Genomic DNA, 14,024 nt, shown 5'->3' on the forward strand with positions numbered 1-14,024 from the left:
GCTTTGAAGCGTGCTATACTGTACAGCTATCAGGATTAAATTTATCGTCGAACCAAGCAACAGTCATTTTTGTCATTTTTGTCATTTTTGTCATTTTTGTCATTTTTGTCATTTTTGTCATTTTTGTCATTTTTGTCATTTTTGTCATTTTTGTCATTTTTGTCATTTTTGACATTTTTGTCATTTTTGTCATTTTTGTCATTTTTGTCATTTTTGTCATTTTTGTCATTTTTGTCATTTTTGTCATTTTTGTCATTTTTGTCATTTTTGTCATTTTTGTCATTTTTGTCATTTTTGTCATTTTTGTCATTTTTGTCATTTTTGTCATTTTTGTCATTTTTGTCATTTTTGTCATTTTTGTCATTTTTGTCATTTTTGTCATTTTTGTCATTTTTGTCATTTTTGTCATTTTTGTCATTTTTGTCATTTTTGTCATTTTTGTCATTTTTGTCATTTTTGTCATTTTTGTCATTTTTGTCATTTTTGTCATTTTTGTCATTTTTGTCATTTTTGTCATTTTTGTCATTTTTGTCATTTTTGTCATTTTTGTCATTTTTGTCATTTTTGTAATTTTTGTCATTTTTGTCATTTTTGTCATTTTTGTCATTTTTGTCATTTTTGTCATTTTTGTCATTTTTGTCATTTTTGTCATTTTTGTCATTTTTGTCATTTTTGTCATTTTTGTCATTTTTGTCATTTTTGTCATTTTTGTCATTTTTGTCATTTTTGTCATTTTTGTCATTTTTGTCATTTTTGTCATTTTTGTCATTTTTGTCATTTTTGTCATTTTTGTCATTTTTGTCATTTTTGTCATTTTTGTCATTTTTGTCATTTTTGTCATTTTTGTCATTTTTGTCATTTTTGTCATTTTTGTCATTTTTGTCATTTTTGTCATTTTTGTCATTTTTGTCATTTTTGTCATTTTTGTCATTTTTGTCAATTTCGTATTTTTTGTCATTTATGTCATTTTTGTCACTTTTGTCATTTTTGTCATTTTTGTCAATTTCGTATTTTTTGTCATTTATGTCATTTTTGTCATTTTTGTCATTTTTGTCATTTTTGTCATTTTTTGTCATTTTTGTCATTTTTGTCATTTTTGTCATTATTGTCATTTTTGTCATTTTTGTCATTTTTGTCATTTTTGTCATTTTTGTCATTTTTGTCATTTTTGTCATTTTTGTCAATTTCGTATTTTTTGTCATTTATGTCATTTTTGTCACTTTTGTCATTTTTGTCATTTTTGTCATTTTTGTCATTTTTGTCATTTTTGTCATTTTTGTCATTTTTGTCATTATTGTCATTTTTGTCATTTTTGTCATTTTTGTCATTTTTGTCATTTTTGTCATTTTTTTCATTTTTGTCATTTTTGTCATTTTTGTCGTTTTTGTCATTTTTGTCATTTTTGTCATTTTTGTCATTTTTGTCATTTTTGTCATTTTTGTCATTTTTGTCATTTTTGTCATTTTTGTCATTTTTGTCATTTTTGTCATTTTTGTCATTTTTGTCATTTTTGTCATTTTTGTCATTTTTGTCATTTTTGTCATTTTTGTCATTTTTGTCATTTTTGTCATTTTTGTCATTGATAAGAATACCCCTGGGTTTGACGACGTGAGTGGTGTGAGTCCCGATAGCTCTTTGAAGTGACATCCAACTAGATGTTTACCAACAACTTTTCTGCAACGAATTATTATCTCAGGGCACGTGATACCGAACTTGTACCGCGAATAAGTTATATTAAGCGATTAATAGTTAAACCGTCGTTATTGGTAGTTTGACCAGTTAATATCCAGCCACACCAGCTGCGAATAGTGAGAGTTTATATCAATTAGGTAAGGCCATTTATCAGCTACTTAGAGAAAAAACAGAAATTATAAACCATCATTCAACCGCCATACATGTAGGTCAATATCGTTACCACGACTGCTAACAGTCGAGCGACATTTACGGTATTCCGTGAGCATTAAGCAGTCTCTGTAGAACCAGGTACCCATTACCCACTGATATCGTAAGTAGATACGCAAATGCCGATATAGTTTCGATACTTATGATATGTACGTTGAATTGATAGGTAGTCCATGCTAACGGGCTTTAAGTTGATTGGTTCGGAATTTGTATTACTAAGAGGAAGAAATCAAAATGTAAGTTCAAATGAGATATTGATAATGAAAATGAATTAATAAGATAATGAATTTGCAGCTTTGAAGCGTGCTATACTCCCAAGTAACAATTTTAGCTTTATTATGGTCAGCAAAATGTCGTTTGGACCATAGCATTAATCTTCATAAAAAGCTAAAGTACATTCTATAACATCACCTGGACTCTAATAAAGCCAAAATTAGGCTATTTGGCCCTATCCTAGGAACGTCATCATGACCAATCATTGTTAGTCATCAATATTGGTCACCAAAGCTTTTAAAAAGCTATTATAAAACATGTTAGAAATTTTTGTTTTTTTTGGCTCTGTCAGTTCTCGGAGTTTTTTTTTTTATTTTTTCCAGCAACCGTAATGGTTGATGAATGATGATTGCATTATTCAGATATGAATCTGGTAAAATTAATAGCTAAAAAACCAATGTTTTACCCATATAATGAGCGTCTTTTCTACTGCCAGTCAAGATTTTAGGTAAAATGTATATGAAATAGTATCTTAAAATAAATGCGCCTCGTCAAATCTGATGGTCAATCATGATGGGATTGATGGAAAAAAGGCCTGAAAAAATATTTTCCAATGCTGGCATTGTGAATCCATCAACATGGCGTCATTTTGTACCCTTCGATTTTGCAACCAACATGGCGTGAGTCAATTCATAGTTTTATTATGGTTTAATGATGACCCCAAAAAAAGCTACGATTTGACGTTTCTCTCGCAAGCAAACCAATTACACGCTAAGGTTGAGTTCCTCATTTCTGAGTTGTTAATCATTAGTACAGTAAATGAGGACAGACTTTTTGAATGAAAAGGGATTGGTTTTGAATGACCCGTGGAATAAATAATGAGTTGAAGTCAAATTCCGTTGTCTGACGTCATCTTGAAATCCAAGATGGCGGCTTCCGCAGAACTTTAAAATGGTGTAAATGACTTGAAATCGCATGAAACCCCAACAAAATGGGTATCGGGTGAAAGGGCTAAACGAGTAGAAGTTGAATTTCGCTATCAGACGCCATCTTAAAATCCAAGATGGCAGCATCCGCTCAACTTTTAATGCTTAATGCTGACAAAAAGTCGCATTAAACCACCACTATACGGGTATTGGGTGAAAGGGCTAAACTAGAAGTCGATTTTTTTCTTTCCGACGCCATCTTGAAATCCAAGATGGCAGCTTCCACTGAATTTAAAATACTGTTAATCAATGAAAATCGCTTGAACACAACTTTTTTCACGTAATACTACATTAAAACTACTATTTTAAGACAATTTAGATCATTTTAAATCACTTTTATTATTTTTTCATTACGTTTCTAATGCATTTAGCACTTTTCTTGTTTTGTTTATAGTTTTTGTTTTTTTTGCCATTTATATAATTGCTTGTAATTGCTATTATGTTTAAATTGTATTGGTCTTATTCTTGCGAAAACTATAAGGTTTATAAGGTTATGTTGTTTCTGTTAACCGTCTGATTTAGGCACATGTGCCAAATTCGATGTTGCCAAAATCGAATGTTGCCAAAAACGAACGGGGTCTGTATTGTGGTGGTTTTTGTGGGATTTTCAGTCACTTACAGATTTTCAGAGAAACGCGAAAGCAGATATTTGACTTCTATCATTTAGCCTTAGACCCAATACAATATATTTGGGAGTTTCATGCTATTTTCATTCATTTACAGTATTTTTAAGTTCAGCTGAAGCCACCATCTTGGATTTCAAGATAGCGTCAGAATGCAAAAATAAACTTTTTATAGCTTATCTCAATTGACAAACACCCATATTTTGGAGGTTTCATGCGATATTCAATGATTTAGAGCATTTTTAAAGTTTATAGAAAGCTGCCATCTTGGATTTCAAGATGGCGTATGATAGCAATATTCGACTTCTACTCGTAAACCCCTTCACCCACTACCAATTTGGGTTTCATGTCATTTTAAGTCATTCACTACATTTTAAAGTTTAGCAGAAGCCGCCATCTTGGATTTCAAGATGGCGTAAGATAGCGTAATTCAACTTCTACCGGTTGATTTCTTTTAACTTATACCCCTATAATATAGGTTTTATGCGATTTTCAGTCATTTACAGAATTTTTAAGTTGAGTGGTAGCCGCCATCTTGGATTTAAGATGGCGACGGGCAACGAAATTTGACTTCTACTCGTTTATTACTTTCACCTTATAACCATATTGTGAAGGTTTCACGATATTTTCAGTAATTTACAGCTTTGAAAATAAAAGAGGAAGCCGCCATCTTGAATTAATGATGGCGTTAAGCTTTTTTTTCCTACTATTTGGGCCCTTTCACTCAATACTCATATTGTAAAGATATTCATACCACTTTCGGTGATTTCAAGTTTTCAAAGATGTATTTTTTTAATTTAAACTCAAAACCAACACGCATAACTTACCAAAAATGTGTAAAAATGGGAGTTCCAATTCAAATATGTGCTATCTAATCTGAGCGTGTCCTGTTTTGACATTTTGATCGAGAACTGTCACTAAGTTTTATGGCGGTTTAATATTCAGGCACTGAGTGCTATTATAGAACATGCAAAAAAAAGCTTAGAGCAAACTTCTAAGTTTGTGTTTTATTATAGTTTTAAAAAAGCATTCATAACTCTTTCAAAATAACTAAAACAGTATGTTTAATAAAAGTTTTATTAGCGTTTTCAAAACCATCTGCAAACATATGGTCGAAAAAAAATATAAGCATTCTGCATGACCATAATAAAACCGTCATAAAACGAGCTGCACAAAAAAATGCCATAATTAAACCATAATAAAACTTCCTAATGCTAGTTGGCATAATCTGTGTTACTTGGGCTGTACAGCTATCAGGATTAAATTTATCGTCGAACCAAGCAACAGTCATTTTTGTCATTTTTGTCATTTTTGTCATTTTTGTCATTTTTGTCATTTTTGTCATTTTTGTCATTTTTGTCATTTTTGTCATTTTTGACATTTTTGTCATTTTTGTCATTTTTGTCATTTTTGTCATTTTTGTCATTTTTGTCATTTTTGTCATTTTTGTCATTTTTGTCATTTTTGTCATTTTTGTCATTTTTGTCATTTTTGTCATTTTTGTCATTTTTGTCATTTTTGTCATTTTTGTCATTTTTGTCATTTTTGTCATTTTTGTCATTTTTGTCATTTTTGTCATTTTTGTCATTTTTGTCATTTTTGTCATTTTTGTCATTTTTGTCATTTTTGTCATTTTTGTCATTTTTGTCATTTTTGTCATTTTTGTCATTTTTGTCATTTTTGTCATTTTTGTCATTTTTGTCATTTTTGTCATTTTTGTCATTTTTGTCATTTTTGTCATTTTTGTCATTTTTGTCATTTTTGTCATTTTTGTCATTTTTGTCATTTTTGTCATTTTTGTCATTTTTGTCATTTTTGTCATTTTTGTCATTTTTGTCATTTTTGTCATTTTTGTCATTTTTGTCATTTTTGTCATTTTTGTCATTTTTGTCATTTTTGTCATTTTTGTCATTTTTGTCATTTTTGTCATTTTTGTCATTTTTGTCATTTTTGTCATTTTTGTCATTTTTGTCATTTTTGTCATTTTTGTCATTTTTGTCATTTTTGTCATTTTTGTCATTTTTGTCATTTTTGGCATTTTTGTCATTTTTGGCATTTTAGTCATTTTTGTCATTTTTGTCATTTTTGTCATTTTTGTCATTTTTGTCATTTTTGTCATTTTTGTCAATTTCGTATTTTTTGTCATTTATGTCATTTTTGTCACTTTTGTCATTTTTGTCATTTTTGTCAATTTCGTATTTTTTGTCATTTATGTCATTTTTGTCATTTTTGTCATTTTTGTCATTTTTGTCATTTTTGTCATTTTTGTCATTTTTTGTCATTTTTGTCATTTTTGTCATTTTTGTCATTATTGTCATTTTTGTCATTTTTGTCATTTTTGTCATTTTTGTCATTTTTGTCATTTTTGTCATTTTTGTCATTTTTGTCATTTTTGTCATTTTTGTCATTTTTGTCATTTTTGTCATTTTTGTCATTTTTGTCATTTTTGTCATTTTTGTCATTTTTGTCATTATTGTCATTTTTGTCATTTTTGTCATTTTTGTCATTTTTGTCATTTTTGTCATTTTTGTCATTTTTGTCATTTTTGTCATTTTTGTCATTTTTATCATTTTTGTCATTTTTGTCATTTTTGTCATTTTTGTCATTATTGTCATTTTTGTCATTTTTGTCATTTTTGTCATTTTTGTCATTTTTGTCATTTTTGTCATTTTTGTCATTTTTGTCATTTTTGTCATTTTTGTCATTTTTGTCATTTTTGTCATTTTTGTCATTTTTGTCAATTTCGTATTTTTTGTCATTTATGTCATTTTTGTCACTTTTGTCATTTTTGTCATTTTTGTCATTTTTGTCATTTTTGTCAATTTCGTATTTTTTGTCATTTATGTCATTTTTGTCATTTTTGTCATTTTTGTCATTTTTGTCATTTTTGTCATTTTTGTCATTTTTGTCATTTTTGTCATTTTTGTCATTTTTGTCATTTTTGTCATTTTTGTCATTTTTGTCATTTTTGTCATTTTTGTCATTTTTGTCATTTTTGTCATTTTTGTCATTTTTGTCATTTTTGTCATTTTTGTCATTTTTGTCATTTTTGTCATTTTTGTCATTTTTGTCATTTTTGTCATTTTTGTCATTTTTGTCATTTTTGTCATTTTTGTCATTTCTGTCATTTTTGTCATTTTTGTCATTTTTGTCATTTTTGTCATTTTTGTCATTTTTGTCATTTTTGTCATTTTTGTCATTTTTGTCATTTTTGTCATTTTTGTCATTTTTGTCATTTTTGTCATTTTTGTCATTTTTGTCATTTTTGTCATTTTTGTCATTTTTGTCATTTTTGTCATTTTTGTCATTTTTGTCATTTTTGTCATTTTTGTCATTTTTGTCATTTTTGTCATTTTTGTCATTTTTGTCATTTTTGTCATTTTTGTCATTTTTGTCATTTTTGTCATTTTTGTCATTTTTGTCATTTTTGTCATTTTTGTCATTTTTGTCATTTTTGTCATTTTTGTCATTTTTGTCATTTTTGTCATTTTTGTCATTTTTGTCATTTTTGTCATTTTTGTCATTTTTGTCATTTTTGTCATTTTTGTCATTTTTGTCATTTTTGTCATTTTTGTCATTTTTGTCATTTTTGTCATTTTTGTCATTTTTGTCATTTTTGTCATTTTTGTCATTTTTGTCATTTTTGTCATTTTTGTCATTTTTGTCATTTTTGTCATTTTTGTCATTTTTGTCATTTTTGTCATTTTTGTCATTTTTGTCATTTTTGTCATTTTTGTCATTTTTGTCATTTTTGTCATTTTTGTCATTTTTGTCATTTTTGTCATTTTTGTCATTTTTGTCATTTTTGTCATTTTTGTCATTTTTGTCATTTTTGTCATTTTTGTCATTTTTGTCATTTTTGTCATTTTTGTCATTTTTGTCATTTTTGTCATTTTTGTCATTTTTGTCATTTTTGTCATTTTTGTCATTTTTGTCATTTTTGTCATTTTTGTCATTTTTGTCATTTTTGTCATTTTTGTCATTTTTGTCATTTTTGTCATTTTTGTCATTTTTGTCATTTTTGTCATTTTTGTCATTTTTGTCATTTTTGTCATTTTTGTCATTTTTGTCATTTTTGTCATTTTTGTCATTTTTGTCATTTTTGTCATTTTTGTCATTTTTGTCATTTTTGTCATTTTTGTCATTTTTGTCATTTTTGTCATTTTTGTCATTTTTGTCATTTTTGTCATTTTTGTCATTTTTGTCATTTTTGTCATTTTTGTCATTTTTGTCATTTTTGTCATTTTTGTCATTTTTGTCATTTTTGTCATTTTTGTCATTTTTGTCATTTTTGTCATTTTTGTCATTTTTGTCATTTTTGTCATTTTTGTCATTTTTGTCATTTTTGTCATTTTTGTCATTTTTGTCATTTTTGTCATTTTTGTCATTTTTGTCATTTTTGTCATTTTTGTCATTTTTGTCATTTTTGTCATTTTTGTCATTTTTGTCATTTTTGTCATTTTTGTCATTTTTGTCATTTTTGTCATTTTTGTCATTTTTGTCATTTTTGTCATTTTTGTCATTTTTGTCATTTTTGTCATTTTTGTCATTTTTGTCATTTTTGTCATTTTTGTCATTTTTGTCATTTTTGTCATTTTTGTCATTTTTGTCATTTTTGTCATTTTTGTCATTTTTGTCATTTTTGTCATTTTTGTCATTTTTGTCATTTTTGTCATTTTTGTCATTTTTGTCATTTTTGTCATTTTTGTCATTTTTGTCATTTTTGTCATTTTTGTCATTTTTGTCATTTTTGTCATTTTTGTCATTTTTGTCATTTTTGTCATTTTTGTCATTTTTGTCATTTTTGTCATTTTTGTCATTTTTGTCATTTTTGTCATTTTTGTCATTTTTGTCATTTTTGTCATTTTTGTCATTTTTGTCATTTTTGTCATTTTTGTCATTTTTGTCATTTTTGTCATTTTTGTCATTTTTGTCATTTTTGTCATTTTTGTCATTTTTGTCATTTTTGTCATTTTTGTCATTTTTGTCATTTTTGTCATTTTTGTCATTTTTGTCATTTTTGTCATTTTTGTCATTTTTGTCATTTTTGTCATTTTTGTCATTTTTGTCATTTTTGTCATTTTTGTCATTTTTGTCATTTTTGTCATTTTTGTCATTTTTGTCATTTTTGTCATTTTTGTCATTTTTGTCATTTTTGTCATTTTTGTCATTTTTGTCATTTTTGTCATTTTTGTCATTTTTGTCATTTTTGTCATTTTTGTCATTTTTGTCATTTTTGTCATTTTTGTCATTTTTGTCATTTTTGTCATTTTTGTCATTTTTGTCATTTTTGTCATTTTTGTCATTTTTGTCATTTTTGTCATTTTTGTCATTTTTGTCATTTTTGTCATTTTTGTCATTTTTGTCATTTTTGTCATTTTTGTCATTTTTGTCATTTTTGTCATTTTTGTCATTTTTGTCATTTTTGTCATTTTTGTCATTTTTGTCATTTTTGTCATTTTTGTCATTTTTGTCATTTTTGTCATTTTTGTCATTTTTGTCATTTTTGTCATTTTTGTCATTTTTGTCATTTTTGTCATTTTTGTCATTTTTGTCATTTTTGTCATTTTTGTCATTTTTGTCATTTTTGTCATTTTTGTCATTTTTGTCATTTTTGTCATTTTTGTCATTTTTGTCATTTTTGTCATTTTTGTCATTTTTGTCATTTTTGTCATTTTTGTCATTTTTGTCATTTTTGTCATTTTTGTCATTTTTGTCATTTTTGTCATTTTTGTCATTTTTGTCATTTTTGTCATTTTTGTCATTTTTGTCATTTTTGTCATTTTTGTCATTTTTGTCATTTTTGTCATTTTTGTCATTTTTGTCATTTTTGTCATTTTTGTCATTTTTGTCATTTTTGTCATTTTTGTCATTTTTGTCATTTTTGTCATTTTTGTCATTTTTGTCATTTTTGTCATTTTTGTCATTTTTGTCATTTTTGTCATTTTTGTCATTTTTGTCATTTTTGTCATTTTTGTCATTTTTGTCATTTTTGTCATTTTTGTCATTTTTGTCATTTTTGTCATTTTTGTCATTTTTGTCATTTTTGTCATTTTTGTCATTTTTGTCATTTTTGTCATTTTTGTCATTTTTGTCATTTTTGTCATTTTTGTCATTTTTGTCATTTTTGTCATTTTTGTCATTTTTGTCATTTTTGTCATTTTTGTCATTTTTGTCATTTTTGTCATTTTTGTCATTTTTGTCATTTTTGTCATTTTTGTCATTTTTGTCATTTTTGTCATTTTTGTCATTTTTGTCATTTTTGTCATTTTTGTCATTTTTGTCATTTTTGTCATTTTTGTCATTTTTGTCATTTTTGTCATTTTTGTCATTTTTGTCATTTTTGTCATTTTTGTCATTTTTGTCATTTTTGTCATTTTTGTCATTTTTGTCATTTTTGTCATTTTTGTCATTTTTGTCATTTTTGTCATTTTTGTCATTTTTGTCATTTTTGTCATTTTTGTCATTTTTGTCATTTTTGTCATTTTTGTCATTTTTGTCATTTTTGTCATTTTTGTCATTTTTGTCATTTTTGTCATTTTTGTCATTTTTGTCATTTTTGTCATTTTTGTCATTTTTGTCATTTTTGTCATTTTTGTCATTTTTGTCATTTTTGTCATTTTTGTCATTTTTGTCATTTTTGTCATTTTTGTCATTTTTGTCATTTTTGTCATTTTTGTCATTTTTGTCATTTTTGTCATTTTTGTCATTTTTGTCATTTTTGTCATTTTTGTCATTTTTGTCATTTTTGTCATTTTTGTCATTTTTGTCATTTTTGTCATTTTTGTCATTTTTGTCATTTTTGTCATTTTTGTCATTTTTGTCATTTTTGTCATTTTTGTCATTTTTGTCATTTTTGTCATTTTTGTCATTTTTGTCATTTTTGTCATTTTTGTCATTTTTGTCATTTTTGTCATTTTTGTCATTTTTGTCATTTTTGTCATTTTTGTCATTTTTGTCATTTTTGTCATTTTTGTCATTTTTGTCATTTTTGTCATTTTTGTCATTTTTGTCATTTTTGTCATTTTTGTCATTTTTGTCATTTTTGTCATTTTTGTCATTTTTGTCATTTTTGTCATTTTTGTCATTTTTGTCATTTTGTCATTTTTGTCATTTTTGTCATTTTTGTCATTTTTGTCATTTCGTATTTTTGTCATTTATGTCATTTTTGTCATTTTTGTCATTTTTGTCATTTTTGTCATTTTTGTCATTTTTGTCATTTTTGTCATTTTTGTCATTTTTGTCATTTTTGTCATTTTTGTCATTTTTGTCATTTTTGTCATTTTTGTCATTTTTGTCATTTTTGTCATTTTTGTCATTTTTGTCATTTTTGTCATTTTTGTCATTTTTGTCATTTTTGTCATTTTTGTCATTTTTGTCATTTTTGTCATTTTTGTCATTTTTGTCATTTTTGTCATTTTTGTCATTTTTGTCATTTTTGTCATTTTTGTCATTTTTGTCATTTTTGTCATTTTTGTCATTTTTGTCATTTTTGTCATTTTTGTCATTTTTGTCATTTTTGTCATTTTTGTCATTTTTGTCATTTTTGTCATTTTTGTCATTTTTTGTCATTTTTGTCATTTTTGTCATTTTTGTCATTTTTGTCATTTTTGTCATTTTTGTCATTTTTGTCATTTTTGTCATTTTTGTCATTTTTGTCATTTTTGTCATTTTTGTCATTTTTGTCATTTTTGTCATTTTTGTCATTTTTGTCATTTTTGTCATTTTGTCATTTTTGTCATTTTTGTCATTTTTGTCATTTTTGTCATTTTTGTCATTTTTGTCATTTTTGTCATTTTTGTCATTTTTGTCATTTTTGTCATTTTTGTCATTTTTGTCATTTTTGTCATTTTTGTCATTTTTGTCATTTTTGTCATTTTTGTCATTTTTGTCATTTTTGTCATTTTTGTCATTTTTGTCATTTTTGTCATTTTTGTCATTTTTGTCATTTTTGTCATTTTTGTCATTTTTGTCATTTTTGTCATTTTTGTCATTTTTGTCATTTTTGTCATTTTTGTCATTTTTGTCATTTTTGTCATTTTTGTCATTTTGTCATTTTTGTCATTTTTGTCATTTTTGTCATTTTTGTCATTTTTGTCATTTTTGTCATTTTTGTCATTTTTGTCATTTTGTCATTTTTGTCATTTTTGTCATTTTTGTCATTTTTGTCATTTTTGTCATTTTTGTCATTTTTGTCATTTTTGTCATTTTTGTCATTTTTGTCATTTTTGTCATTTTTGTCATTTTTGTCATTTTTGTCATTTTTGTCATTTTTGTCATTTTTGTCATTTTTGTCATTTTTGTCATTTTTGTCATTTTTGTCATTTTTGTCATTTTTGTCATTTTTGTCATTTTTGTCATTTTTGTCATTTTTGTCATTTTTGTCATTTTTGTCATTTTTGTCATTTTTGTCATTTTTGTCATTTTGTCATTTTTGTCATTTTTGTCATTTTTGTCATTTTTGTCATTTTTGTCATTTTTGTCATTTTTGTCATTTTTGTCATTTTTGTCATTTTTGTCATTTTTGTCATTTTTGTCATTTTTGTCATTTTTGTCATTTTTGTCATTTTTGTCATTTTTGTCATTTTTGTCATTTTTGTCATTTTTGTCATTTTTGTCATTTTTGTCATTTTTGTCATTTTTGTCATTTTTGTCATTTTTGTCATTTTTGTCATTTTTGTCATTTTTGTCATTTTTGTCATTTTTGTCATTTTTGTCATTTTTGTCATTTTTGTCATTTTTGTCATTTTTGTCATTTTTGTCATTTTTGTCATTTTTGTCATTTTTGTCATTTTTGTCATTTTTGTCATTTTTGTCATTTTTGTCATTTTTGTCATTTTTGTCATTTTTGTCATTTTTGTCATTTTTGTCATTTTTGTCATTTTTGTCATTTTTGTCATTTTTGTCATTTTTGTCATTTTTGTCATTTTTGTCATTTTTGTCATTTTTGTCATTTTTGTCATTTTTGTCATTTTTGTCATTTTTGTCATTTTTGTCATTTTTGTCATTTTTGTCATTTTTGTCATTTTTGTCATTTTTGTCATTTTTGTCATTTTTGTCATTTTTGTCATTTTTGTCATTTTTGTCATTTTTGTCATTTTTGTCATTTTTGTCATTTTTGTCATTTTTGTCATTTTTGTCATTTTTGTCATTTTTGTCATTTTTGTCATTTTTGTCATTTTTGTCATTTTTGTCATTTTTGTCATTTTTGTCATTTTTGTCATTTTTGTCATTTTTGTCATTTTTGTCATTTTTGTCATTTTTGTCATTTTTGTCATTTTTGTCATTTTTGTCATTTTTGTCATTTTTGTCATTTTTGTCATTTTGTCATTTTTGTCATTTTTGTCATTTTTGTCATTTTTGTCATTTTTGTCATTTTTGTCATTTTTGTCATTTTTGTCATTTTTGTCATTTTTGTCATTTTTGTCATTTTGTCATTTTTGTCATTTTTGTCATTTTTGTCATTTTTGTCATTTTTGTCATTTTTGTCATTTTTTGTCATTTTTGTCATTTTTGTCATTTTTGTCATTTTTGTCATTTTTGTCATTTTTGTCATTTTAATTTTTGTCATTTTTGTCATTTTTGTCATTTTTGTCATTTTTGTCATTTTTGTCATTTTTGTCATTTTTGTCATTTTTGTCATTTTTGTCATTTTTGTCATTTTTGTCATTTTTGTCATTTTTGTCATTTTTGTCATTTTTGTCATTTTTGTCATTTTTGTCATTTTTGTCATTTTTGTCATTTTTGTCATTTTTGTCATTTTTGTCATTTTTGTCATTTTTGTCATTTTTGTCATTTTTGTCATTTTTGTCATTTTTGTCATTTTTGTCATTTTTGTCATTTTTGTCATTTTTGTCATTTTTGTCATTTTTGTCATTTTTGTCATTTTTGTCATTTTTGTCATTTTTGTCATTTTTGTCATTTTTGTCATTTTTGTCATTTTTGTCATTTTTGTCATTTTTGTCATTTTTGTCATTTTTGTCATTTTTGTCATTTTTGTCATTTTTGTCATTTTTGTCATTTTTGTCATTTTTGTCATTTTTGTCATTTTTGTCATTTTTGTCATTTTTGTCATTTTTGTCATTTTTGTCATTTTTGTCATTTTTGTCATTTTTGTCATTTTTGTCATTTTTGTCATTTTTGTCATTTTTGTCATTTTTGTCATTTTTGTCATTTTTGTCATTTTTGTCATTTTTGTCATTTTTGTCATTTTTGTCATTTTTGTCATTTTTGTCATTTTTGTCATTTTTGTCATTTTTGTCATTTTTGTCATTTTTGTCATTTTTGTCATTTTTGTCAT

General features: G+C 25.4%; 1 protein-coding gene across 2 annotated transcripts in view; it reads right to left on the reverse strand.

Moving 5' to 3' along the window:
- LOC129755136 (uncharacterized) overlaps positions 1–14,024 on the reverse strand; it is an 824,173-nt gene that overhangs the window by 526,355 nt on the left and 283,794 nt on the right. The gene's annotated exons all lie outside the window — the stretch shown is intronic.

This window comes from Uranotaenia lowii, chromosome 3 (assembly GCF_029784155.1).
Source record: "Uranotaenia lowii strain MFRU-FL chromosome 3, ASM2978415v1, whole genome shotgun sequence".
In the NCBI taxonomy this organism is placed as follows: domain Eukaryota; kingdom Metazoa; phylum Arthropoda; class Insecta; order Diptera; family Culicidae; genus Uranotaenia; species Uranotaenia lowii.